This window comes from Pezoporus occidentalis, unplaced genomic scaffold, assembly GCF_034315485.1.
Source record: "Pezoporus occidentalis ecotype Australia unplaced genomic scaffold, CSIRO_AGI_Poc_V1 ctg258, whole genome shotgun sequence".
NCBI classification, from domain to species: Eukaryota; Metazoa; Chordata; class Aves; order Psittaciformes; family Psittacidae; genus Pezoporus; species Pezoporus occidentalis.
The window spans coordinates 407869-433765 of record NW_026914480.1 but is presented as its reverse complement, the minus strand read 5'-3'; the positions used below and the strand labels follow the sequence as shown (position 1 = coordinate 433765).

At 44.4% G+C, this 25897-nt stretch overlaps 1 protein-coding gene across 2 annotated transcripts in view; it reads left to right on the top strand.

The window, feature by feature from the left end:
* The window catches only part of ZNF469 (zinc finger protein 469), a 207013-nt gene that overhangs the window by 22285 nt on the left and 158831 nt on the right, over positions 1-25897 (top strand). Inside the window, exon 1 of one of the 2 annotated variants that reach the window (XR_009965810.1) lies at positions 22285-22458. The exons of the other annotated variant lie outside the window; for it this stretch is intronic. The gene's annotated coding sequence lies outside the window, so the exon portion shown is untranslated. Of the gene's footprint in view, positions 1-22284; positions 22459-25897 lie in introns of those variants that run through there. 2 annotated transcript variants of the gene reach the window in all.

Sequence of the window (25897 nt, the reverse complement as noted above, 5' to 3'; positions counted from 1 at the left end):
CAATAACACCCCTTTCCTCCTCAGAAGGACTAAATAGAGTCCTGAGAAACTCCAATCAGTGAGGACTGGCATCAGACCGTGACTTTTCCACAAGCCCTGTGTAATGGCCAGTATAAAGCTGTGCTGTTCCAGGAGCAGATGGCAGAGCAGGCTGCACTCTTCTGAGTCAGTCAAGTTCTCCCTTTCCCATTCCCTGCAAGGAGAAATGTATCCTGTGCTGGCTTTACGCATCATTTCACATCTATCATTTTGCACTGGAAAGGGCAAACGTATTACTTTGGTTTTCCTGGCCCACAAGTGGATGATAACAGCCCCCCATTTCCCTCCCTGCTGTGCAATGGGGGTGGGAGAGATGCTCCCTCAGTGATTAGATGGGCCATGACCCTTCCAACTTAAATGCTCAGATTTGTTTTCCTAAATGTACATCTCAACACTCACGCACTGTACACATGCTGTGCTCTTGACCCCTGTTGCATGCTAACTATAAAAGTTTTCCATTTATTTCCTGGAGGTCTGGTGATTTCAAACAATGCTGACCCTTTGAGCCATCCAGGTCTGGAGTGTATTTAAGTACCGAAGGATAGCCAAGTTTGTACACACTGAGGTCTCTCAAAAATGTGCACGTGAGCAAATCTTTCCTTATCGTACTCTTCTGCTGAGCCAAGGAAGAAGTCCCTGGTGATGCTGAGCTTCAAGCCAGGGCACATTACGGGGAGGGTTTAATTTCCCCTGAAAGTCTGGTGCTGATCACTGGTGAAATGGGGGCTTCTGAACAGTTGTGCTGTTGATGGTTCATAAATTTATCAAATTTTGGGCTCAAAGACCACTAGTCTTTTCTTTTTCTTTTGTTTCCCCTGTAATGTAAGCTGTTGAATTATGGTTCTTCAGTTGTTAGACTTTATATGCTATTTTCTTCACTTCCATAATTGGGTTTAGCCTAGTTCGTTTATGCCTTGCTTCCTGCTAGCCTGGAAGCTCATTTGATTAAAACCAGAGCCATCACCATATTGCCTGATGCTGAACTTGGGCACTTCCCTGCCCTAAAGAGGAAGGGAGAAATGTAGTTATTGACATTCACTGTTAGCATTTCAAAGGAGATATGCTAAACAAGGAAGCTCTACATTGCTCTCTTCAGTTAGTTAGCTCACCTGCAACCTTATGCTTCTCAGGACGCAAGATGTAAAGTAAGAAAACATGCTTGCATATGGAAGTTTATCCCATATCTCTGTTAATTTAATACTTGGAGATTTTTCCACAGAAGCTTTGTTTTATGCAGAACTGAGTTACAGTGCCTAAGACTCAGTAGCTGACTTGAGGTTTAAGACAGTGCTTTATGATCCTGAAGTTAAGCAAGGTTTTGTCCTCTGAGACTGACCTGGAATTGAAATTCTTAGGGAATTTGTTGGAGGGAAGAAAGTAGAGATGGGGACCGTAGATTTGCCTCTCAGTTTTCCAGTGTTATCACCTCTTTGCTTTCACCTGAGAGGTGCCCATAACGCTATGCAATGATAAAAGCTAGGTCAGTGATCTAGCTAGGTACCACAAGCAGTTTGGCTGCATCAGCTGTACTAACTAGCAGAGCTAATTAACTGATATGGAGTTCTGTGTTAATGCAACCTGTTGCCTTCAGTGCTCCAATTTACCCCAGCGTGTGGCATCTTGTGCTATGTGCCATCACCAAGTTGGTGGCCATGAAAAAGACCTGAGGAAGGGCTGCTCAGTTATATAAGGTCACTGTTTACTGTTTTCTCACTGTTTACTTCCTGAAGGTTTGATTTCCTGCCCTTACTATTCAGTTGTGCTCCTGGATGAGAGGATCCTGCTTAGCAGCATGCTTTGAGAATGTAGTTTTGCAGAAACACTGTATGTGGCTCTATGAAGGGCAGAGTTCTCGCTTCCATCCTACTTAGCAGCAGACTGTCTGCAGTCAGTGAGATGCCAAGAGATGGGCATCTCCAGATCTTGATTTCAGTCCAAGATCTGAGTCTAATATTTTTTTCTCTTGTAGATATCTATGATAGAGTTGTACAAGAGTAACAGGACTCTTAATTATAGCTACTCCTGTGAGTTATGTGTGTGGACCTCTCCCTTTTCTGGAGGTGTGTTTATCTATTTCACTGAGCATGGTGTGATAATGGATAGGAGTCTATAGCTGCAGATGTTTTCCCAAAGGCAGCTTTTGAAAAGCACAGTGTGTGTGCGTGCATGTACATTGGTATGTGCTGGTGATTGTACAGACTGTGTGGCAGATAAATAACAAAAGATGTGTGGTCAGATAGCTGGTTGCATGCCCGTGCAGTTAAGTTTTTAGAAAGCCATCTATTCTGGGCTTACCTCCCAGTGACATTGGCACAGTCACTTGCAGAAGTCATCAGCTTATTGTGTATTTGCTTTTACTTGTGGGGATGAATGAGGAGCAGAATTTGGGAGAAATTCCAGTGATTTCTTTTTTCCTGGGACACTTGGGTTTAACATTTGATGTTAATGGCTGTTCTGCTACAGGGTTCGGTGCTTCTGCAAAGAGATTTCAGTGAAGTGTTAAATTCAGATAGATGTATGAAACAAGATATGGCTCCCGTAGGAAGGCTTCCTTGTTTCTGGACAATGCCAGTGACTTTCATGAGGTTATTTTCTTTTCACCATTCTGCCTTCTTTTTCTTATCGCTACTGGCTTTGCATGTGAATTCCCAACAACAGGCGAAGGCTTGGGAGCTCTGATCCTGGTCATACCTATTCCAAGTGGTTTTGAACGTGCCAGTCAAGAAGGCACTGTAGCGTAGCACCATATGAAATATTTTGAGTGTCCTGCTGTAGGTCTTGCCTTTATAAACAAAAACCATTCCAGAAGTTTTGCAAGGATTGATCGGATCAGGATGTATTCATTAGCAGGGAGGGCTGGCTGAGATATAGCAGTTGTAACTCACGATCAGTGTGAAATGGGAATGGGAATCTGCTGTTTTCTGTGTGTGGCAATGAGGGAAGAAGGGCCCGCAAATAAGAACAGACTTACTGATTTGAGATGTGCTTCCAGAATAAAGGGTTATGTGCTACAGAATTGATTTGGTATGTCCTAATGGTATGCTACCTTGACCTTAGTCTTGAATAAAGAACACCCCCAACTCTCATGTGTGCAAGAACAGGGTGTAAAGTGAGACAGAACATCTCAGTTGACCTGAAATGAAGATTTTCTCACTTATTTTTGGTTTTCCTCACCCCTGGATTTGGCTACTTCTTTGCAGAAAGCTCAAGATTTTAGGTTTGTTTTCTCCTGATCTGGAATAAAACCACGGTGGTTCTGAGTTGGACCTTACCTTCTCTGCAGTGCTGAACTTCTGCTTGGATCCAGCTTCGGCAGAGCATCCCGCAGCTGGCTGTTGCCGGCGCCGATGGGAAGTTTACAAGGGTTTGCAGCTGCACCCATTCAGACGGCTGCACGGAGTCTGTTCCAGAAGTCTCTGTTTTTAGCTCCAGGGGTGGATGCTACAAATTATGAGTAGCTTTTGTATTATGGTTACACCAAGGAATGCTGACTGTGAACTCAGCTCCTTCAGTGGTGGGTAGGCTGTATGTCTCTTGGCATCCAAGGCCATGGAGTCCAAATGCTGTAGGATCCCTTTGAGTGCCTACGCTACTTAGAGAAAGCAGGGGTATGAGCGTGATAAGGTGTGATGTGAGTAGCCATACCTGAAAAGGCTCATCTGAAGTTATGTTGCTGGGCAGGTGTTAGAAGAGCTTTGTCCCAGGGTGATCTTTCCATTGCCCTCATTGGGATCAGACCCCGAGCCTCTCTGAGGATGAGAGCAGCTCACCCGCTTTATGCAACTGGAATCCCGCTCTGGTTTCTTGGTGTAATGTCGACACACCCTCCTTTATTAATGCAAGACCCTTGGGGAAAGGAGAAGTTGATGGGGTGGAGACCCCTTGGTTTAGCTGCGCCAGTTCCACACCCACTCTTCAGCTGGTCTGCTTGCGATCATCGTTCTAGGGAGCAGCGGACCAGGTCAATTACTCCGTAACAGCTCCATCTATGACTCTTCAGTCATGCAGCTGTATCAGAATTACAACGAAAACAACCTCAGTTATCCTAGTTGGACGTGAAAGCAGACGTGTGTTCCATGAGAAGCGGTGATGCCAGAACGTGGAGGTCAATGTTGTTCAGTGTTTTTTGGCTAAAGAAAAACCCATCGTATGGAAGCCAGTGCCTGGGGAATCTACATGGAGTGGCGAGATGAGTTCTGTGCACAACTGGAGATAATGGTACTTGGGGAGGTGATTGAGCCAGGGAATATTGGAGAGCAGCTCTGCGTGGCTGCCAGCAATCTCCCCAAGCCCAGTGGCCACCCTTCTTCATGATGAAGTCATTAGAAGCAACAAAACCATTTATCCAGGAAGCCAACCTGCCTCCGTAAGGCCTGAAGACAATAATGAGTTTGTGGTACCTTTGGGGCCATGTTATTAGCAGGTATTTGTCTTCTTGGCCATCTGTGAATGCGGATGCTGGTGATACTGCCTCATTCCCCCTCCGATCAGCTCAAAGTTGTCAAGTTTCCTTTTGCTGTATTCCAGAAAAAGGCTTTCAGCTCTTGTTCCCCGGAGAATGAGGTGCTTAGTGCTGTCAGCAACACATGAGCCATCCCTGCAGTAACAGACCCGCATCCAAGGGGATGTAGGAAATGTGTTAGCACATATGGAAAAATCCCCCAGAGCTTCCAATTTACACTGGGATTACTAAAAACAAAAAGGAGAGAAAGTTTTGTTCATGAAACTATGGAAAACACCACTGATAATATCTTTTCAGGGCTATTTCCAACCTCCCACATGAAAAGATGATTTCAAAGTACCAAGTTCTGGGTCTGGGTTTGCAGTTTTCAAGACTTTGGGGACTTGGAGCAGCAGAGGCTTCTGTCTGTAGGCTTCTGTTGCAAAGAGACTAGCATGGTAGGAGTGACCAAATCTGCAGCAGCAGGAGGGAGCTTGCAGCTGATGGAGATGAGACACCAGCACGACAAGTTGGAGCTGGTCCTCTACTGGAAAAGAATGAAGTTGAGTATCCAGGTGACAGTCCAGAGCCCCTTCACAACAGTCTGTGATGTGGGTTTGATGAGTTTTGTCTTTTGCTCTGAAAGAAAAAGAAAGTTCTGCAGCTTTTCATCGTCACTCCCAAAAACTGGATCCATTCTGAAGAGCAACAATACATGGAAAATGGAATATTTTGCTTATTAAAGTAACTTGGAGTTCCAGCTTTGAGGTTGGCAACCAAACCTCAGAGAGGCTAAGGAGCTGGAGAGCTCGCTGTTCCCCCCTTCCAAAAGAAACCTCAGTGTGTGCCAGCACTTTTATTTATAATGTTAAAATAAGTTGAGTACGTTAAAAGGTATTATTGAGGGAGCAGGGCTTAAAATATATCATTTTTATGTTATTAGGCTGCTCTAAGTGAGGTGTCCTACTGCAGGCAGATAATCTGTCCCCTTGCCTACATTCCACGCTGGAACTTACTGGAAGCTTTTCACCACAAGAATCTGAGCAAACTGATTATTTTCAAGAAAAGAAAAGGGAGATTGAGGAAAATAATAGTGAAAGACATAACCTCAAACCACCATGGAGAAATTTCCTGACAGCCGTGCGATGTCTCATGACCACCTGATCTCTCCTTCCTTATATTAGGGGTTTTAGCAGATGCCCATAGGGGAGCTCAGCTGGCTGGGAAGGGTTTGGGGTGGGCTGCACCTGGAGCCGGGGCTGGCTGCCCCCCTTCCTTCATTCCACACTCTCTTTTTTCTCTTAGCTAGAGGAAAAGCAAGGGAAATCTTGAAGGAATGCAGACGTTTTAAGAACATCAAATAATCGCGTTGACCTTTGCAGACTGTTCCATCATGTTCACGTCCTGCGGTCTGAGCTGCGACATGAGGAAGCTCTGCTGTCTGGGAAAGGATGCTGGGGTACTAAAGGTGTTGCAGTGGAAGCCAGAATAGTCAGCCAGATACTGGGAGGAGGAGAGAGTGAAGATGTACTTACCGCATCCTGTCCGCAGGGGTGCTGAGCGTATTCCATGTCAAAGAAAGATCTCTCTGTCCAGATGAATTCCCTGCAGCGGGGAATTTCCAAGGGCTAATTTCTCACTGTGAAGTGCACATGCTTATTCAATAAGCACTGGGGTTGCGTGCATGCACGAGCCCAGTCTGACAGCTCCCCTCTCCTGCGTACGAGGGTGATGTACATGAGATGTGTGTGCAATGCAAGCGCACGTGTGTGGATATGAACACACATGTGAAGGCTATTACACTCCTGTAATGCCAAGGAGCTGAGCTTGTCTGGCAGCTCCTGTTGGAAAGGTGGCCCAACGCTGTGGCACATAGGTAGAAGTAGGAAAGAAAATGCCCTCCTTGGGGATGGAGGGGAGGATGATGGGCCATATTTGCCTCTACAGGTGGGTGTAGAAACCTGAATATAGCCATGTTCAGAACTATCATGATACTTGTCTGAATCTGGCAGGAACAGACCAAAAAAGAGTGAAAAGAGAGAACTTATATTGTACCTAATTCGGTCAGAAAGGATTTAAGCTGTAGACAAATGGAGCCCATGAAATTTCAGAGATGAGCAAAATGAGATGCGAATTTTTGTTGTTCAGGGGTGATGTAGTTTGCCTGAGTTTTTTGGAAGGAGGGCTGGGGAAGGGGGAGTAGTGATGGAGGTAGCGAGCAGGGGTCTGGGGAGGTGGCTCTGGTTTTGATCTGCTTCTGGTGCAGGCTTATCCAGCTGTCTCCAGACTTTCCATATAGCTGAATCCCTTATGAGTGAGCATAAGCTTGAGGGGTTTTAGCCAAAAAGGGCTTCCCATAAAGATGTTGTAAGTTTAAGAAGAAAATTCTGTCAACTTTAACTCTGAATCTTAGTTAGATGCTTTCAGGGTCTGTACAAGTTCAATACTGGAGGGGAAAACTGATAGGGAGATGGAGTGCTAAAACTTCCTATGAAGGCTCTTTGGATGATCTCTGTATTATTAAAAGTGTTACTTAGTGCTATCACGGAAGTGCCTGGAGGCCACGGCTGGGATCTGTCATGCTGAGTGTGGTGCCTAGGCAGAACAAGAACCAGAGGGTAGGCAGAGCAAAGTGCAAATGAGGTGAAGGAGAACTACAGCGTGAGAAGGGAGGCAAGGGCAGGGGAGGAGGAGGAGGCAAAATCACCAAAGAAAGCACTGCATGGCTCTGGGTATCCAGCACCCTTTTTCTCCAGTTGCCAGGACTTTTCTTATAGCTCTGATGTCCCATAAGAGCTGCAGCTATAGAAAGGGCACGTCCTTACGGCTCATCTTGACTCAATCCCATCTGGTGCCTGTAGCTTCCAATATCAAATATTCCCAACACCCAACAAATGTTTTGGTCTTGGGGAATATGAAAACAAAACGTTGCTGGCAGCGCTCTGATGTTTTAAGTGAAATAGGAAGTGGTGGTTTGTAGTTGTAAATAAATGGCCTGGGGAAATTTTCTATCCGCTTCTGTACGTGGCTGTCAAGGGAAGTCGTGAACACAAACTAAGAAGAGAAGGGGAATCTATGCATTAAAATCTGTTTGTCTGCAAGGGGCTTGTGCTCCGGCAGAAAGGATTCTTTGAGCTTTTTCCCTCTCGAACCACATCATGCCTCCCTTTGATGCTTTCAGCTGCTGCAGTTTGCCTACAGCAGCCAACAGCTATGAAGAGGGTGCTGCAGATGGGCAAACCCACTGGCTGCAGACAGGCTGGGGGTCTCTGCTGAAGGGTGAACAGACCCTAGAAAGTGGATTTATGTCTCCTTGGTGGAGGAGCCATGTCCATGGTTGGGTTGAAGGCACATATGGTGGTTCTCTGTCTGGGCAGCACTGCCTGGGTAGTCCTGAAGCTTAAGACAGCCGAGCAAACAGAAAGCAGACAGCTTCTCCATCAGGATCCCATGTGTTGGAGCAAGCATTGCCAGGGATGCGGGTGAATTAGTATGGTTGACCTCTCAAAAGAAATGGCTTTTACAAAGCTGCTAGAAATGAGACAGTGGCCTTTATATAAAGGCTGGGATTATATCTGGGACTTATCCTTCCCACAGAATTAAATGGTCACAGCTATAGGTGATGCTTGTTAGTGAAGCTGGCCTAGTCCAGCTGCAACAGGTTTGTGGAAGCTTTGTTGCACTTGCTAAAGCTGCAGGTTACTCAAAGCCCCATCCAGTCTGGCCAGAGCTTTGGCTTGAGCTGTTTCCCATAAAATACTGGAGTGGACAAAAGGATTTATTTATTTCTAAGTGTTTGGGAAATCAGAATCCCTCTGTGCCTCCAGCACATGTGTCAGCAGCAGTAACAGTCCCCATGGTTAGACCCATAATGATAGCCACCGCTAATGCATGCACCAGCCTGGATCCCAGCTAGCTGCAAGGGTCAGTGCACACAGAGTGAGAGGAATGATGGCTGTGTCTCAGGAAAGCAGTCCAGCACATGGTCATCTTTATTATTCTGACACACATTTATATACAAACTAATTACTTCTTTGCTTTTATCCTCCCTTCCCACACTAGTAGAAACAGGACAAAGAAGCAAGCTGTGCTGGGGCTGCCTCCAACAGCTCTGATAACACAGACTACAAGTCACAGGGATTGCTGCAGTATAAATACTTCATAATTAGCTCATAGTGTGGATTTTAATTTTTTAAATATTTTACAGCTCTGAAATCATTTTAATAATATTTTGGCATGGAGGAAACATGCAAGGAATTCAGAAGGAAAAGTTGCCTTTGGTACCAAGGCAAGCATTTAAACAGGGCACAGAGGGATGCTTGCTGCAGAAGTGGTGTTTAAGGTGCTGGTATCCCTGGCTGTTTTGTGGCAGGTTACTGTTCTCTGAGCTGATCTGGGGGTGCAAATTAGCTCTAAGCACCTCTGATGAGGATTAAGCCACTGTAGCGGAGTCAGCACCGCAGTGTTTGTGGATCTGCTAACGGGACTCAAATGAGATGGTTACACACAGCAAGAAGTGGAACCAGCATCCACAATAGCAACTGCTTCACCAAAAGCCTGCCCAGTGTGCAGGGGTGAAGACCAGGCTTCCCTGAGAACACTGCTGGATCTCTTGCTTTGGTGAAACTAATTTGCCTGGACCTGAGGCTATTTTCCAGCTGTTTCTCAGGGCAGGCAGCATGGACCAGTTGATGCTCCAGTGTGAGCTGCTTGGAGTTCCTTGTCCACGCTGTGGGTTTTGAGCAATATCCATTTGTGCAATGAGTTTTGCAGCAGTCATTCTCTGGGTTGAGTTCTCCATAATGCCCCGTGGGGAAGGCTGGTGCTTCCCAGTAGGTCTCTGACCTCCACCAGTGTTGCCTTGCTGTCACAATGGCCTTCTCCAGTGCTGAATGCCACCACAAGCTTGTGGGGCCCCTCCAGTGTCTAAGGGGTAATGCTGACAAAAAAGCACCAAGCCTTGTAGCTGTTTGTGATCCAAACCAGCCCTTTGGTTGCTGAGGGGCAGCCTTGGTTTTGGGTTTAGCTGTCTCCACCTATTGTGCTCAGAGAGGCTGTCTCAAAGAGCTCTTGTTATGCTCATCTGCTCATTTCTTGGTGGTTTGGGAAGAACTCTGCCTCTCCCCTATCTCAAGTGACTCAGCACCACATTGTGTCCTCCAGGTGAGTCCTTCCAAAGATTTCATCTAAAGATGTTGCACTTCTTTCCTTGTTCCCTTTTCCAGGACTTTCTGGGAGACTGATCTCTCCTGGGAGTTCAGTTCCCATCTCCAGCTAATTCCTCCTTAGTCATGCCTCTCTCCTTTTGCAAACAATAGCTAAATAAATGGGCTTTTTCCACTCATTCCTGCAAGGGCAGAAGACTTGCTGAGGGGATAGCAGGTTCGGCTGCTGGCCAGACTGGGCTTTGTCGTTAGCAGGACCATGGCTTACCCTAAAGCATGACAGGGGTCAGGGCAGCCCGCTTATGGGCTGCCTTAGAGAAAACATCACTGTGGAGGACAACATAGTTGGTGCTCTTGAAGCTTTATAGAGTTCTTACATACCTTAGCAGCTACTCGTTCTCCTTTCTATAATGAGCAGCAGGCCACCCTATTGCATTTTTGTGTTCTCCTAAAAGGTGAGGTTTCATTGCAGTCTGGCTGTCCTTGACATCCCTACATGTGTCTCATGCTCTCTTATTCTTGCTTGGTTTTGGCCTCAGCAGCAGTGAGGTCCTCAGATTGCCTGTGAAGCTTTGTGTGAGCTGATGTGAGGCGTATACTAAGGACCACAGCCCTTACAGATGGGCCATGTTCAGAAAATTGACATAAGCTTTGAATTTGGTACATCTTGTATGGTTAGTCTTGAGTAAATAGTTAAATAAGGAAAAACTAAGGGAAAATAAGCTTGCCTTCTCTCTTACTATTTCAATTTTTCTTTTACTGTGTGGTCTGCTCATTTTGGAACGACGGTGTTTTCTTTCCCTCTTGCCCTGATTTAGGGGAAAGGTTTGAGCTCCCCTCTCCTCCTTGCTCCTTTGGATTGGCTCATATCATTAATGGGAAAACTGAGGAGGTTTCTTAGGAATACTGTGTTCCCTCCTCATTTCCTGCCAGTTGGCATCTTTGCAACATCTCCACTGCTGCATACTTTGGGGATGCAGTGAGATTTCTCCTGTTCTTTGAGGTTTGCTGCTATTTGCTTAAATTTCAGTGAGCTCTTCTGTGCAAACACACACAGATTTAACTGTGAAAAGCTAATACTGAGATGAACTGTCTCTGGTTCTGTTTTTTCTTGGTCTACTTTGTGTTTGCTTGGGAAAGCATGGCCTCTGCTTTGCGTTTGTCACAACCCTTTCAGATAAGGTTAAATGTGTTTTGTTGCTGGACTGCAGCAAACTAAATTATTTCAGGTTTTATTTGCATTCTGCAAACCAAGCTTGTTGGAGTGCTCCAGTATGGTGTTTCGATCCCTACCATCCCCATTTAATTTCCTGATCCAGATGTTTTTATCTGGTTTGTTCCTGGTGGCTGGGCTCCCAGATGTGCTCAGCAGCACGGAAGCAGCTGGATCCAGGACAGCTTGTGGCTGCATGGTGCTCATCTGGAGCACTGCAAGGAGAGGTGCCTGGTGGCAAATGCTTGAGTGACCTCTTTTTCCTAAGCACAGGTATCCCCAAAAATGACCACAATGTCATGTTTGGTGAAACACCTCCCATTCTCTCTGGTGGTCTTACAGCTAGTGAGATCCCTCATCACAGTAGCCAAAAATGGAGGAGGATGCCAGTGTTGGTGGCCCTCTCCTGGGATGGGTACCTGCCAAACATGCTGCCTGAAAGCTCTCATTTTGTAACCCTTCAAAATACAGCCTCTTTGAGCTGTATTGATGTGGGTTGGGTTTGAACAGGCTATTAGCTCTGTATAGCATTACCAGTTCCCAGAGCCTGGAAAAACACTACTTGTTTTCTTACAGTGAGTCACCTTGTGAAAGGAGTGCTACCTCAAGCCCAGGGCATGCCTTGCATTGATGCTTGCCTTAGGGCAAGTTATTTTAATACTCTTGTCCTTGTTTCCTCAAATTAATTTGAGGATGCTTCTGATAGAGGCACAGAACAGGCTCCAGAAAATTAAACATTAGCAACAAATGCCACACAGTAAATGTCTTCCAAGACTTCAGCACCCTATTCCAGCCTCTCAAAACATCCAGACCTGCTGTAAGCAGAAAAAGGCAGAGAGAAGGAAGAAATATGTTTCCTGAAGGAAGTTCACTGTAAGATCCAGAGCATGTTTGAGCATGGATCCAGTTCTAGAAGAATACATTCTGTGGAATAGGCCATCAGGAAGCCTTGAGGATTAATTTAGATTTTTACTTTGAATTTGAGCTCTTTTTTTTGGCTTAGGTTCCTTACCTGGAAAGTACTGAGTGGGTGATTCATCACCACTTCATGAGGGTCATGAGGACTAGCCAAATGTCACCTGAATGTAAAAAGATCATAATAATGCTTTGTATTTGAATAGGAAATTAGCTTATTTCCTTTCTTTAACCTGTCTGGGATACATGACTACTCTGGGTTTTCCCTTGTAACTAGTGATACACATTTAATGTGTCTAATTGATGGAAAGCAGGAGGTGGAATGACATCATCCTGCCCTGCCTTCCCACTGCGAAAATTCAATCTCTTGACTACTTGACAGAAGTAAACCTTCCCCTTTTCTTTATTCCTTTTCTTCTTTTTCTGATTGCACAGAATCCTTGTCCGTCTATCAGAATGGGCAAAGTGTGAAAACAGATTGGAAAGTGATAAAAGTAGGAGGTTGCTGTCACTTACATTTTTTCAGCATTTTTTCCATCTCTTTTGAACTGCATCCTTTCCAAATAGCATCCTTTTCCCTTTCTATCTTTGATTAGAAACAGGACCTTTTCCAAATCATATTTATTGTTTTTAATAACGATGAATGCATGCTCTGAGCATAGAAAAAAGAAAATAAAGAAAAGAAAAAAAGAAAAAGAAATCATTTAAAAGATGATGATAGGTGAATCCTTGGTTCTTGTGAGCCAGATATTCTGTGATGTTGGCTCATAAATGGATGATGGCTGCAAATAGCTGCAAAACAAAATTATTCTCCTTGGAAAGTTCCTGTATCTTATGTGGAAAAAGGCCCTATCTGGAGTAAATAACAGTGCAATTGAGGAAACTTTTGTGAAGAGGTGTCTACCAAGAATATTTCTGAGAAACGGACACTTCAATTTTGATAATGTCAGACATTTAAATACTAAACTTTGACTGTGTGGTAACTAAGAATTATGCAAAGGAAAGCTGGAAACAAGCACTTCACCAAGCTGCAGTGAAATTTTTCCAGTGAGCTTTTAATTAATATTGACATATTTCCATGAGAAGAAAAAAAAAAAAAAACAGAGTTTTTCAATGGAAACTTCAATTTTTAAGAGCTTTTCATTTGCTTCTACTAAGGGTGTCCATAAACCTCTCTCATAAAATGTTATCCACTCTGATGCATGGTCTAGGAAATCTCCTTCCTGTTATTGGTCCTTCATTGCTTCAGTCTTCTTTTCATCTGGTCTATGACCTGGATGCTGTCCCCCGTGTGGGTGGTTTCTCTTAATGCTTTATCTTCCCATCAACAATGAACTAATAATTCAAGTTTTAGGTTGAGCTGGCTAAATTTGGAAGCAGGCTGTTGTTTTGTCTTATTTAGCAAGTTTCCCCACCAAGAGTGGATGCAATCATGGATAGAGCGATCTGGTTTCTTTACACAGTTTGAAAATTTGCCAGTGTAAATGCTTCACTCTTTGGGTCAATGGTATTTATAAGCTGCCTAAGAGTATCTTTTTATTGCAGACTTCCCCGAGATCTTTTATACTCCGAAGTCAACTGCCTGAACAATAGTAATGCTTTAAAATGTCTGCTACTATACCCCCCTGATAGACCTCCATGGCTTATTACAAGACCTTTTTATACAATAATTCAAATTTAGAAGACTTGCGGTCACAGTGGTTTTGCCCATAGGACGTGTGAACAGTTATTTGAAGGTAAAAAGGGTACTCATGGTAAATCGTCCTTTACTTTGCTATGCTGTTGCTTAATCCTTTGCATAAGCAAGGCTCTGTGTTTTCTCAAGACTTCTTGTAAAGCTTTATGCTGCTGAACCTTCTGTGGTTGCAACCATATGTGTAAGTACTAATAGCTCAAAGATGAATTCAAAGGGAGTGCTGGATCAGTCCTTCAGAAAACACAAAGCTATTGAGCAGATCCATAAAACCTTTCAAACACCCGTTGGGTAAGAGCTAGTGCTCTCAATGCTTTTGCTTATGTTTATTTCTACCTCCTCATAAAGCTTAAAATCTAAAAGTTTTACATGTGTGCTGTTTTGTATTGACATTTATACTGTGCTGCATGCATGAACATCTCCTAAGTGCTTTCAGATGGCAGCTCTTGCTTTTTACAACACAACCCTGTTGGTTTTTCGTGCACATGGATGCATGTGTGTGCACACACAAAAACAGAGCTGAAGCAGGGTACCAGAGGACTGGGGAGCTTTAAACCCTGCAGCCTGTCAGGGAGCAAGAGGCTGGCAATGACTTGGGCTGGAGTCAATGTTATCAACGTCCCAGCATCAGAGAGTACCTGTGTCACAAACCTCCATGGTGTAGGAAGCCTCTCTGTATTAGCAGATGGGATAGCACTCCCCAGAAAACCTCTTTCATAGAGTCATTTCTAAGTTTTTGGATTCCCAGAGAGGGGTAGAAGTTTACAAGCTCAAAAGTAAAATGGCTTTTCTAACCTCAGAAAAATGCCTGTCTTCAGTTGAAATGCTGGCGATAAAAGATTTTCAGGGCGTGGGCCACTTCTTATTTTTCTGAACTGTCTGCTCGTCCTAACGAGCTGTGTCCAAATAAAAATGTGTAGTTTTGAGCAATAAAAATAAAAGTATCTTGTGGAGAACCAAGCAGGGAGATGCACTGCTCTTGTCTCCTTCCAGCTGGTACGTTTGTGCTGAGTTCCAAAGTATTTCTAAAGGATAACAACCCAGCAGCTGATGTGAATTGTATCAAGGGCTTAGCATTTGAACAGATGAATCTTCGATCTGTGTGTTTTTAATAAAACTGTTCTTGGTTCAGTGGCATCTCAGAAACCTATTAATGGGCACAGAAATGTGATTTTCCAAGTCATCCGAAGTCCCAGACACAAATATCACCGAGAAAAGCTGTGACAGCACTCAGCTTGGCATTTCAACTGCAGGACTGAGCACGGTGTGGCTCTAAGCCTGGCAGCAGTTTGTCATGCTGAGGCTTTAATGCTGGGGTTTTTTGCCATAATATAAGTCTGAGACTGACGCAAAACTACATATGTGTCCACAGGAAGCACATCTGGACAGATGTGTTGGCAGATGAGTTTTGCAGTGTGAGAGCCCAGCATCGAGGGCTGTGATTCACTCATCGCTTTTGTGTTGGTGATACCCAAAGCATGCACATGGCAGAGACCAAAGCTGTCCCTAAATATAGCCTGAAATCTCTCTGCTTCCTCCTGTTAAGGAGATTCCCTACACACAGATTCTGAGGGTGAGTTATTCAGTGTAGAACAGAAAGAATTAGCAAGAAAAATTAATCTGCGCTTAAGTTTGGTTTAATCATATGGTAAGTGAAGCCTGCTCCACAAATTATTTCTTTTTATATCTCTAGTGAACCCTTGCAAGCAAAATATGAACTTCTGAACTCTATTGTCTGAGCATTATTAGATATCTTGCATAATGAAAACAAGCCAGGTACCAAATAATAAGTATGCTGTTATCAATCAACGTGTAATGTAAGTGATTCTCATGTGTGATCTCAAGTGATTCTCATCACTTCTAGGGATGCTTTCAGATTTGCATTAGGTGAGGGATTTTCCCACTGAAATTAGTTGGAAAGTTTTTTCACAGGTGTCAGTAATAATTTTCATGCATGAGCGTCTTTTTTAGGGATAATTTAGCATTTCTTGTTTAAATGTTGTAGTACTTTGAGTGGATAATGGATGCCATGTAGGTGGGAGAATAAAAAAGTGCCTAGGCTTTCATCTCTATGCTTGTCTTCACTTGAAACTGAAAATAATGTGTAGGCTTCAAACTTTTCCATAGTGCTCCTTGACTGCTGGTGTGAAGGTTAGTGATGATATTGGGGTGGAAGCATAAAGAGACGACCCTGCCAGTACTGGGCTCTCAATTCCATGTTGAATATTGCAGCAAAGGATCTCAGAATCATTGCCACTTCTTGGAGGCTCAGGCTGACCTTTGGTAAGTCACAGACTAAGTCAGTTAATCTGGATTTGAGATGGTATCTGAAATGAGAGCGCTCTCCTAACCCCTCTACTGCAAATCTCTTTTAGCCTGTCTTTATGGTACTCTGCAAAACTCAGATGCTCCTCTTCTATCCTGCCAGATTTCCAGCTGGTGTAAGTTCCTCTGCACTTGCTGTCAGAGCAAACACCCAGCCCAATTATAATATATATTTGGATTAAATTAATTGCAATATCAATGTCTTCAAAGCATTTATGCTGTGGTGGATGCATGGTAGATTAAACTAAATTTCTGTTGAATGCCTTGAAGGGTTTCAGTTATCTTTTGTTAAACTGAAAAACAAAAAACCCTTTAGTTGAGCTTTCAGAACTTAATTCAACAAGGGACAAGTTTTTGATGTGGGGATTTGGTGCGTTTGAGAAAAAATACTGAAACTTCCAATTTCCTGCTCTTTATTGTTTGGAGAATATTAAGCCTAATTTGAATTGGTAGGGGAAAAGGTAGAGTCATGATGGTGATGATGATGTAGCAAAGATTACAGCTTTTCTGTGAACACTTGTGAAAATGAGGTATTTCCTGGTGTCTTTTGGGCTGTCATCGTATTTTAATAGCTGAACAATGCAGAATGAACTGCAGAGTAATGAGCTGGGATAAAACATGTGGTTCCCCCTCTTTGCTGCATGGGCTTTCCTTGTCTCTATGCATACGCAAGGAGGAGTGGAAGGGGAAATGGCAGCAGGAAGAAAAATCCTCTTCTGATTACAGCCAAAGGAGGAAACTGGACCTACAGACTCTACCTTCAGTCCTGCTCTGGGGCCCTGGGTTCATTGTTCACCCTTCCCATGCTGCTTTTCCTCCCACAAGATGCAGGCGATGACTCTCGGCTTTTGGGTGCAGAGAGCATCCCTGCTGCTACCCTCTGGTCAGCAGAGAGGAAGAGCCTTCTTGCTGGGATGTGGGACACACAGGCAAGCGGGAGCTCTCCCCAGCAACAAACAGTGGTGTGTGCTAAAAAGAGAGAAAAAACCCACCTGCCTTCTTTTAACCAGCTCTGATTTAATTGTCTTCCATCAGAACATCCTGCTCGGCAGCTGAGCTCTCTCCTGAGAGCGCTTTCCACACCCCCTCTCCTTCCTGCAAGGAGAACACTGCCTTTACAGATGGCAATTGTTTGCTTTGTGGTTACTGATCTATGGAGCAATTTAGAGAAGGGAGGGGGAAAAGTCCCCAGCCTTTCCTTTTTTAGGTTTAGTGGGAGTAATCACAGTGTCAATTCATCTTGTGTGTTCAGGAAAGGCGTCGCAACCTGTGCAGGGAGGCAATGGGATGTGAGCTCCCATCACAGAGGACCACATATTTGGGTAGAGATCAGCGATTGGTGCAGAGAACAAGCTCTTCTTGCCTCATCAAGGAGGCAGCTTGCAAGGTGCAAGCAATAGATCTGGGGTAGGGGAACTGCAGTGGGTCCCTGTGCTCTTTAGGAGCCCCAGGCAGGAGAAGGAGGGTGGGATTCACCTCTGAGCATCCAGGTTTTGGGAAGGGATCTGGACACACAGAGGAACTTGGAAATAATGTCAGCTTACAGAGATGAAACTAGGGCTGGTCTCAAAGGCTTGCCTTCTCACCATCTTCCTCAGCAGGGAGGAATTCCTCTCCATGACCCTCCCTGGGATAGAAACAGCCCTTCTCCAGGTTGTGTTGGGCCTACTGCCATCAAGGATAATGGATTTGGTTAGGTTTCTTAGGATGAGAAAGGGCAGGATAATTCGGGTGGTGGTGTGCAGGCTTCCAAACTTTAACCAGAGTATCTGTTCCAAGACAAATGACGTTATAAAGCATTGCATCAAACCTCATATTGGTGTCTACTTATTGATCCATCTTTTGATTCGGCACTAAGGTCTTGCAGCTGCATGGCTGGCCTGGTGTTGCTGTCAGAACAGCATTGAGCATCCCATAGGCTCAATGCTAGAAGAGGTCAGAAGAGGATCAGCAAGCTGTGTTAGATTGGGTTGCTTTTTATTCTCTCTTCTCATCAACCCTGGGGATAACCTTCCAACAGTGGAAGGGGACGTGGACCACATCTCCCCGTGCTGAAGCCTTCCTTTGCAGAGTTTGGGAATGTGATTAACAGGGAAGCACTGAACTGCCAGGGAATTTTTGTATGATGACACACTTAATAATGTACTACAAATTTTATAGATGCTAAAGTTCAGGATGGTCTACACTGTGCACAGGAACAGGATTGACTGGGGTGGAAACTGGGGGAGTGGAGATGTCGTCAGCAACATTGGGCTCCCTCTGAGGACCACACAGAAATGATGCATCTTCCGGCAGATGTAGCTGGAGGTCCTTGCTCTTGCCAGTGGCTGCGGCCACTTCTCTGCAGCAAGGAGGAGGAGGCAGGATGGAGTGATCCCAGGGGCTGGAGCTGGCTTCCGGATCACCCACTGCTTGCATTGACTGGCTGCATAGATGTTGTTTGGTGAATAAGTGAGGAACCAGCAACAGGGATGCTGTAATAAATAGTGAATGTAGCCTAGATGCTGCCTTGGGATCTGCAGCTGAAAGCAAAGGTGCATCGCTGGAGAGGAATCTGGGGAAGATAACCACAATAATCCCATGGGATCCCATCACTTAAAGGTAAATGCAAGGAAACATGGAGGTACCAACACTTAAAGTGAGGGTGTTCCACAGCTTTGCTGCAGACCATGGAGCCCTGCCAGCCACATGGCAGCTGAAAGTCTCCATGGTCCTGACCTGCAGCCTGAGGAGGAGGAAGGTCCCAGTACCCTAAGGTTGATGTAGCATGGGGTTTGCCATGGGGTGAATGGGGCTGCATCTCTCCCCTGTCCCCATCCCAGCTACTCTGCCCAAATGGACGGAAGGTTGAGCTCACAGGGCTTGGCCCTTTTCCTATCAGCCAGCAGGATCTGTGAGCGTGTTCCTGAAGGGAGCAGGCAGTGAGGGGGAGTTTGGATGGTTTGGGAAGGTTTCTGGCTTTTTCTTTTTTTCATTTTTTCTTTTTGTTTGTTTGTTTGGGGGAATTGTTTATTTGTTTGGTCTTAATGTTTTTTCTGTTTCCAGCTGGATCCTTGCCTGGATCCAGGCAGGGAATGGGGGGGGTTGTGGAATCAAAGGACCTTTGTGCTCCTCTCCCTTGCTGTGAAATGCAAACGTGTGCATGCTCTGCAAGTCTAGCAGAAGCTTTTGGTTTTATTTTTTTCAAAAAGCCCCTGAATTGCCATTTTATTTCTTTAGAAATATGTAGCTATTTGCTGCTGTAACAAAGTGTAGTCTGATTAGATATATAGATATTTTTCAGTATGGAAAAAAGCTGGCTTCTAGAAATGCTTTAAAACAGATAAAGACACTAAATTATGTGTGCCTTTTACTCTCAGAATTCATTACAGCACTTTCCTTTTTCGTTTCTTCCTGTGTCCAGCACTGTAAGCGAAGTCTCCTACCCTGGATTGCATGTCTCAAACTGAGTTGGTTATCTCTGAGTCTTTGAAGATGGAATCTGTGGGATTCTGCATGTGCTTTAGTACAGAATGCCTACTTTGTTGATAAGGTTTTCTGCACTAAATGAGCCTACTCAAAATCCTTGGTTTGGGGGTCTTTTTGCCCCTTTATGTTGTCTGGTATCACATGGCTGCATGCTTCAAAGATGTCTGTATAGAGGTAAATACATGTGCAATATCAGTATTGCTGTAATGAGCTTTAAGGTTCATTATGGGAAAATCAGAGCTGGGTTTTGTCCCCTGATGTATTATTGTGCTTATCTTGGCTTTGAAACGCAGCGGTAAGGAAAACCCAATAAAACATATAAATCTGGTGTAATATTTTACCAGTTCATTTATCTAATCTATTAGAGAAGCTCTTCCCTATGAGGGTGCTGAGGTGCTGGCACAGGGTGCCCAGAGGAGCTGTGGCTGCCCCATCCCTGGCAGTGTTCAAGGCCAGGTTGGACACAGGGGTTGGAGCAAGCTGCTCTAGTGGAAGGGGTCCCTACCCCTGGAACTGGAGGAGCTTCCAACCCAAACCATTGTACGAGTCTATGATCTTGCAGCCCAGAATGATTATAAGATGGGAAGAACTTTAATTCATCAAGTGATCAGTGCGCAAGTCACTTGGCCTCCTCCTGCTCTAACGCTGCCTCTGAACTGGAGACAACTGTGATCTTTACTCAAAGGTCCTGGCTGGAACTGGAAAATTGGGAGTTTCAACAAGGCTTACAAATCAAAGCAAACTGGTAGGGAATAGGCTAATGTGCGGTGAGTGATGGAAAGCATTGCTGCAGTTCAAGAAACACCAACATGTCCTGTTTTGGGCTGTACTTGTGGGATGCTGAGAAGCATATGCTTCAAAGATGTGACTCTGCTTAATCCCCTGGAAACACATTCACATTTTTGTGATTTCATAAGCCGTGTTTCCCTGCTACCCCTGACAAGAAGGGCTATTGGAAGTGATAATTGTCATATATCTTGCTAACGGATGTTGTGTCTGAAGACTGTGACTCTGAGTAAAGATGTTTTTAAACAAGTTATTGTTTTCCCACAGTGGTTTTTTTGTCTTGCTGGTAGCTCAGAAGAAGTTAGCTGGATTAGCAGCGTGTCAGATAAAATCTGGGTGGGTTGCAGTAAGTCTGAGGGATTCTCACTCCTTGGGAAAAGGTCTAGCTCGGATTAAGTTGCTTACTTATATTTCTAATGCAAAGGCACTTGCAGTCCAGCCAAAACTGTGTAAACTTGTCACATTCTTTACATCCCAGTGAGAGTAATTTGTAAAGGATAGTGCTGTTCTCAATGGTGTTTTTCTGAAACAGCACTTCTTCCACCATAAGATACCACAAAAAGCTGTTGGTGTTTGCATGAAACATCCTGTTTGTAGTCACTGACTCTGATGGAAAACGGTTAAGTGAGAGCTGCTGACCTTCTGATGGCCAGTGATTTACAGCCCACCTGGATGGGGAGGAGATGGGAAAGGTCTTTAGAGAGATGAGCATAGAACATGGGATGAGCAGTTTTAAGGGAGGAGCCCTACAAGCACCCAAGTCTGGAAGCGGGTTGGAGTTGAATTTATCTTCTTTTTTAATTTTGCTTATTAATCAGAACACTCCACCCCTTTCCCCCAGGACATGTTGCTCTATGAAAGGATGAGAAAAGCATCTACTTCTTGCTATATCTAGTGCTTAAATGCCTGTTTTGCGTGTGGAGAAGAAGGGCTGAGGCATGGGTCTTCTCTGTTTTTGGAAGGAATCTTGGAGACCCTTTGCCTAGGGATATGCTGTGGTCCACTGTCTGCTCTTGGAATAATTAGTCACTGCATACCACAGAGCATCTCAACGACTGCATGTGTTTGCTTTGAGAGTCATGTTATATGTGAGTTATAGCTGTAAGTTATAGCAGATGGTTTTATCCTTGTTGAATCATAGAATACTATTGCAATAAATACAACAAATAATTTGTGCCTGCAGAATGCCCCAAGGGTCCCACTAAAGCCCTTAATCATTGTCTGGGTCTTATTTTACCTCAATGCTAATATGACTTGCTGGTTTGGATAATTTCTGTTTTCTCTGGATCTATCTCCTCTGAAAAGATGGAGATTGTGTGCTTTAACTCCAACATTTCTGACTTAAAAATGAGGCAGAGTTGGGTTTTGAGGCTGGGGAGTGAGTATTCTGTTCCAAAAAGTTTCTCAGGAATCTGAAGGGGATTTTTCTCAGCAAATGTTTGTTTTTTCAGGGGTGAAATTAGGTGACCTATATTCTATCTAAGGGAAGCATGATAGATAGGACGGAAACCACATATAACTCTTGATCCTTTTTGGACTCTGACCGTTCCCAGAAGCAAGCGTGACTAATAGGTTTGCTGCAGGGCAAGCTGAATATTTTGTCAAAGTAAAAATAAAAAACAGAAGCCCAGACTTATGTGTGTGACATGAGTCATCTTCAGACTTCTGTAACTCTGTCCTGCTTTGTGGGATCAGACAGCAGCTCCCTGCTGAGCTCTGCTGCAAGGGGCACAATAGGGCATGGAAAGTCCTGCTTTAAAATAGCTCTGGGATGACTCAGCTTTGCTTGAGAACACTTTGACTCAGTGTTTGGGGTATCGGGATATGTTATCAAGATATTGGCACACAGAACAGAGGACTGGTCCACCTCTTTGTGACTTCAAGTGTTGGTTTTTGCAGCTGGGATTGCTGCCTGGTATAGCTACAGGCACCATGTGTGGCCTTCCACCTATTCAGGAGTTGGTGGTGGTGATGGTAGCCACTGGAATGGCCAAAGTGAGCTGGGATGACAAAAGTATGATGGTAATTGTGCAGTGGGTCAGTGAAGCTTTAGCTCCACTGGGTAATAACAGGAATGTTAAGCAATGGGACAGGGCAGGGACGCAAGTGCATGCTTGATGTGATTCTCTCTGTGAGTAGCAGTGTCTCTCATTGAGACAATGAAGAAGCACCTCTGATACCTTTAGTCACTTTTCAGTAGTGTCCAGACTGAAAACACTGTTAGGTAACTGATCAGAGCTGGTAGGTAGCATGACATGTGATTCTAGAAGCCCTCAGCACTGGGAAACATTCAGGCTGTGCTGCTTTTAGCTTGAGAAGGGATTTCACACAAGCAGAACAAACATGGGTCTAAATGGAGCGTGACCCATCTGAGTTGGTGCTTTGAAGGAGCTGAAGTCATTCACACTTGCAGGTAGGAACCATGCGAAAAGCCAAAGGAGGGAAAGTGTCATATGATTTCCACCAAAAACCAGGCAGAAGTTGATGCCTTGGACTGTGTTACGTTTGAGTCATTGAGTTTGGCTCCAAGAGAAATTAGTTGGACTTGCAATCGATGCAAACCAAAACTGGACGAAGGTACGAGGCAAACACTGAAAACTGGTGGATGAGCCAAGCTATGAAAAGGGTGGGCTGAATTTCCCCTATGAGGTAACTTCCCCCCATCAGGCGCTTGGGACAGTGACCAGGAGGGCACTGATCTGTTGTGACACAATTGAAGTGTATTTAGTGAATGCAATTATATATTTTATTCTTTGAAGCAAAACCAGAATAAGATCCTTCCAACTACTCTGCTTGTGAAATGCGTCTCAGGGTAGATAAAAATGAAGCAGAAAAAATTCCAGTAGTTTTTGGTGGTATAACACTAAATGTAACGCTTATTTCTTGCCAAAAACCCTGATAAGACCTCTATATGTTTTTCTTTTTAATTAAAACTATGATTTTTATGTCCGTACAAAATATTTGTGCCATATTTTTCTTTTATGGAATATTATGTCATTTCAGAATTTGTTCCTTGTTCAGACACTGAATTCCCAGTGGGAGGGAAGTAAATCTTTTAAAGTGCATTCTCCAGTCAGCCCCTCCAATACTGCTTTGAGATATTAAGAGACCCAATGCCTGATCGTAAATATTTCTGGGTTTCTAAAATGCTGTGAGGATCCTGGATGCCTGTGCTGGATTAGTTGCTTATATTAATAGTTGCAAGAGAAACATAAATTCGATCTCTGATGCATATACATAAATGAAAGAGCTCCATACCTTCAAAAATGTTTTTCTCTGCAATAAAAGTAGCAGGATTATTTGTAGGGAGTTATTTGAGTTTCTTGTACTTTAAAGCAGGGCTACTGAGTTTTTGTTTTATTGATGCCTGCTGGGTCATTTCACCCCAGTCCATGTACCAACATGAGCTGGCAAGGGCTGCTTACAGCTTTCTTGGTGGCACATCCATTCCCTCTCCAGGAAATGAGAACAACAACAGGAAATGTGGAAACGGGTAGGACTTTGTGTGGACAGCCCTTAGACACTGGCTAGGTCTTGAGTGGAGTCTTCCACCAGAGCAGGGACACAAGGCAGGATGAACATAGTGCTGTCATGCAGAAAGCCCAATGGCAGCTTCTGTGATGAACAGGCTCTTCTTGGTATGCTTCCCAAGGGAGAGAAAAGATTGAAAAACCACTGGACATTGGTGAGAAGTTTGTGTTTCTTTGGAAAATGTAGGGAGGAAAAGGAGGTAGAGGAACAGGATGCTTTTTAAGATTGAAAAGCTGCTTGCTGGCTTGTTTGTTGTGTCTGCTTCAGAAAACTTTTGAATACACTTTTGAATTATCCGAAATGGCTGTTTTGGACAGCAATCCATAGCTAGTCTGAACATTGATCCAGTTGGGGATTTACTGGAAGGAAGGCAGGGGCATGTAAGTCTCTCTTCAGTGGCTGCTGACCATGTCAAGCGTGCTGTATGTCTTGCCATGCAGTGGGGAAAAGACCAGCCCAGCTTTGCCTTTCTCATCAATTTTTTTTAACTTCTATTTCCTATTGCCTTTCCCCATTTGCTTTGGGAAAAATATTGGGAAATGCCTTTCCAGGGCATGGCAGCCACGAAGCTCTCCTTCTTTTTTAATGGAGCGGAGCCTTGGGTTTGAAGAGGAGCACAAGGGCATGGATTTAATGCGAGGTCTTTAGTGACTTTGCCTGTGGTTGAGCCACTCTCAAATTAAAGGGAGCTTTGTGACTAGGTCTTGGGGACTTTAAGGCAATTACTGTCTGGTTTAAGATCCTGCATCCCTTAGGGTGAAATCATCCACGTTGAAAGGGAGGGAAGGCAGAAATCACTAAGAGTTTGTGAATGTGTATCTTGTAGATTCATAGAAGAAAAATTATATTGAAGAGGGGCTTGTGTGTTAGTCCTCACTTGGAGCCTTGTGGAGTTCTCCCTGAACCATGGATTTATTGCATTAACAGAATCTATTTTATGAAGAGATCCTGCTGGAAGCTGCACGTTGATAGAAGGTCCGAAGTGTGGTGGTGTCACATAGGTCTAAATTAGAACATGCTGCAAAATGTTTTAATAACTAAACCGGGCACTCATCTGCATTAATTCCAGCCAATTTGCTGAGAAATTGTGTCATGTGTACAGCTGGCACGATCGAAGTCTCCTGACTTGCAATCATAAACCACTTTTAGCCTTTCCGTATTGGCTACACATGGTAGGAGGAAAATCCATTGTTTAACATCCACCTCTGTGCTTCAGGGCTGGAGCACAAAAGGTTCTTGGTTTCCCTCCCAGGAAAGGTGAACTCAGAGGTGAGTGCATTTCGCACATTGTCTGAAGGGCACTTTTGAGCACGGCCTCGGGGATGCTGCTGGCAGGGGTCTGAAATCCTGCAGCAGATGAGCTGCTCTGGCTCTCCACACTCTCCCTCTCTGGCCCCCGCTGCCCTTTCTGCACGAGCTTTTTCCAAGGGAAAACTCATAAAACACTCACTCTTTCTTCCCTGTTACTTTGGTCTTCTCCCTCCTGGCTCTCTCCCCAGAACACACGTTATTCTGCTTCATTGTAAATGCTCTGTTTGCTGCCCTTAAGCCCCTGATGAGTTTCCATGTGGTCTCTCACCCTTTCTGCACTTCCAAGCTCACTGAAGGTGCTGGGTTCCTCTCCACTGGTTCCTTTTCTAAACTCTACCTTGTTTGGCTACCCTTGCATGCAGTTGTAAACTGTGCTTAATTGGGGATCTGTCCCTGGCCTCCAGATCTCTGCTGTGGCCATGCTTCTCTTCTGGCAGCTTCATCCTTCATCAATGTCTTTGTCACCATCCTCTGACTCTTGTTGTTCCTCCAATCTTTCTCAAGGCTCCTTTGTTCTTTGGAGATTTTCTTTGTCCCCTTCTGGCCATTTTTAGCCTTTCCTCATGCTGCTTCTCAAGTTGGGACAAAATTTCTGCAAGTACCTTTGAAGCCATTTCATCTTCCTCATTCAGGTTGCTAGACTGCACCCGGATTTAGGACAGTGCTAAGCAAACTGCCCAGTACTGTTTCATAGCTGCTTTTAGCCCTCTGAGTCCTATATTGCCTCTATATTCAATTAGTGAACTTCCCAGGTCAGGGACTGTCTCTCTATGCCTGTAAAGAGCAGTGTGCAACTCCTTCAGCTTCCTGGTTCCTTCAATACAGAAGGTTGCTCAACCCTTCGTGGAAGGTGTAGCTGCAACTAACAGCCATGGGCACAAGTTCAGCTGAAAACTCCTCAGAGGTAGCTTGGGAATTGCTTAGCTTGATCATTGTTCAGGGTGAAAGATGAGTTAGAAACATGAGATTGTGCCACTGCAAATGCACTCTGATGTCCCTTTATTTGACCT